The sequence below is a fragment of the Eptesicus fuscus genome, chromosome 6, assembly GCF_027574615.1.
Source record: "Eptesicus fuscus isolate TK198812 chromosome 6, DD_ASM_mEF_20220401, whole genome shotgun sequence".
Lineage (NCBI taxonomy): Eukaryota > Metazoa > Chordata > Mammalia > Chiroptera > Vespertilionidae > Eptesicus > Eptesicus fuscus.
In genome coordinates, this window is record NC_072478.1 from 25868340 (window position 1) to 25871544 (window position 3205).

Genomic DNA, 3205 nt, shown 5'->3' on the forward strand with positions numbered 1-3205 from the left:
TTAGAATTCCCTTCTGTTAGCAGTTCTGCAGAGCCCCATCCACATTTGCAGATCACGCCAGCCCCAATGGCTGTGGATTTTTCTAGGCGTAGACTTCCCCAGGTCCTCCAGCTCCTGCATGCACGTTTCTCTCTCCTGCTGGGACCACAGACCTCACCTTATCCCAGGCGAAATCTGATCTTCCCATGATGGGGTGCAGAGCTCCACTGAATCTGCGTGCTTGCACCACTTGGGGACTGGTGTTCTTGGGTTCACAGCTGTTCTGTGGGTGTCATAGTTGTAGTTTCCTGGGCTTTTCAGGCTTCCAATAACATCCACTTTCCCCTTCAAGATGGCAGAGTCTCAGCATCTGAGCCCATCGCTCAGGGAGGGAACCCAGCAGCAGTGGGGACTGCCGGGTCAGGGGAACCCTGTCCAGCAGTCCCCCAAAGTCTCCTGGAGTATAGCTGACCCTCAAATCACCAACAAATATTCCCCGTGTGACACACACTCTGCCTTTGTTCTCTCACTCACACACTATCTTGTGCTCTGCCTTCCTGTCAGCAGCCATTTTCTTTTCCCCCAGTTCTAAGGTCTGTGGCCTTGCTCTGAATTTACTGGCTGCTCGAGTTATCACTCGAGGTGGTGAATTTTTCTACATTGTCTTGGTCTTTTTATGGATCATTTTTATTAAGTTCCTCATTTGGCCTGTAATAATGGTCACATACTGTTGGCTTTATAGCTTTTGTAGGTTTTCTAGAAGGGGCAGGAATTTTTGGAAACGCTCCTTTCCTTGAACTCCCTTAAATACATCTTTTCACCCCCATGGATGTCTTTAGTACCTGGAAGGACAACAGAGAGCACAGAAGGGCATTGGTTTGTGGGTAAATGGCTGGGATGAAAGGAAAAAAAGTCTTCATGAGAAAAAGTATGGGTTGAGAATAGAATCTGCCAGGCAAGACCAGGGTGTCTTGAGCATATGCCACTAATGAAGAGGAGGAGAAGTTTGGGTGTGGTCCTTTCATCCTGGACACTGGACCTGGGTTAACAGGGCTTCTTCCTCTTTTACCTTCTTTTGGTGAATGGGGTTGGTTGTTACACAACTGTGCTAGGAGTTTGTGGTTTCCTGGTCATCTTCACCATGTCAAAATTTCCCAGGGCCCTACCCCAGGCCTCCTGAACATATGCTTTTCTCTAGGACAATGAGGGCCCACACCCCTGGCTTTCATTAATCAGGAAGCCTCTCCTCCAGCTAATGGTAGCTCTGGGAGAGAAACTTAGACATCATAAAGCACCATCCTGACACTTCCATGGGGAGGGGTGAGGAGGCCAAGATGTTTTGGTAAGAGAAAGGGGGCATGTCTTTAGCACTCCTAAGCCTTCTCAAACTTATGGACCGTATGTTCAATTCTTATGGGTCACATGGTAGGGAGATGATGCTTCCTCAAAATGTTTCCCTAGGCCACCCATTTCAGTGGTTCATTGTTCTTTCTCATCCTTCACCATTAGCTAGTTTTCATAAAATTCACCTAAAATATTTTCAAGGTAATGTGACTGTCTCTGTGGAGATGTGAATCATCCTGCTTCCCTAGTACAGGTTTCTCTTATGCACCTTGAAAACCATTCACTTCTTGGCTACTAGCAGAGACATTTTCCATCTCATCCCCCTTTTTCCACTGTCCATGTGGCTCTGCCCTGCTTTCTGTTTTCAAGGTTGAAATCATTGCCTTTAGGCTGTCTTTAATGAATAGAGTTGCTCAACTGGTTATTTTGGCTTTGTTTAAAATCTTGGGGGTGATCATATAGTATCTAGATTTGGGGTTTAACAGCATAAGGTGAACGAGACAGGAATTTAAATTCCTGAAGTTGGGTTTCCTGTTTGTATGTTGAAAATTGCACCTCCCCCCACCCACCTCCTCAGGGAACTCGGGTAGTCAGACCCTTGGTCTGAGGATTGCAGACTCAGGTTCATAGAGGACAGGAGGCCCAGGCTGTGTCAAAGTATGGATAAGGCAGGGCTAAAGGACCCTACGGAATCCAGCTCAGCCCCTGCCATAAGGCTTTCAAATTGCTGGACTTGGTACCAGATGTGACGTACACTGACGTCCTACAGAGGACTCAGGGAAGTGAGGCCTTGATCTGAGGAGTTTGGCCTTGGGTCAATGAGGGAGGATCCCAGGATCTGCCAGGGCTCAAGGTGAGGAACATGAGAGAGGAGGGAGGGACCCTGGACCCTAGAAAAGAATCACAGGCGATTTCCGCATCTGGGTCTCAGAGACTTGGGGATGGGGAGGGCGGTTAGTGTAGAAAGTGGGACCTCAGATACACAAAGGACTAACCCAAGTCCTGCCAGAGTCAAGGTGAGGACCCCGCGGAAACACTAAAGGGACTCTGGATGCCACAACAGAGGGGACATCACCAAAGTGCTTCCTTGCTGTAAGCCCTGGTAGTCCCCAGGGATGATGATGACAGGCAATTTCTGCACCTGGTATCAGAGACTTAGGGGCTTTGGTATAGAAAGTGAGAACTCAGATACACAGAGGACCACCCCAAGTCCTGCCAGAGTCAATATTAGGATGCAGCAACCCTGGAGCATAAGAGAGGGGACCCCACAGAAGCCCACCCTTGTTATCAGCCCTGGGAGTCCCCAGGGTGGGATGACCACATGCAGTGTTTCCTGATTTCCACAAATGGGTCTGAGAAATCCTGGGAACATGGTATCAGGAAAAAGCCCTCTGGTCCACAGAGGGGAGGTCCCAGGTCCTGCTGGAGTAAACCACGGAGGCAAAGGCAAAGTTGTTAGGCATCTGCCTGGCCTGTGCTGGAGGCTAACAACCAAACTGTACAGGCGCCCCCCCCCCCCCCCAACCCCCTTGCATTTGGTCATCCCTCCGGTCATGATGGCCTTAGGTTATTATTAGTATAGACTAGAGGCCTGGTGCATGAAATTTGTGCAAGGGAGGGGGGCTCCTCTCAGCCCAGCCTGCACACTCTCTCATCCGGGACCTCTCAGGGGATGTCCGACTACCAGGATCAGGCCTAGTGGGATAGTCGGACATCCCTCTCACAATCCAGGACCGCTGGCTCCTAACTGCTCACCTTCCTACCTGCCTGATCACCCCTGATTGTCCCACCTGCAAGCCTGATCACCCCTAACTGCCTTTGCCTACCAACCTGATCCCTCCCAACTGCCCCGATCTGCCAGCCTGGTCACCCCTAACTGCCC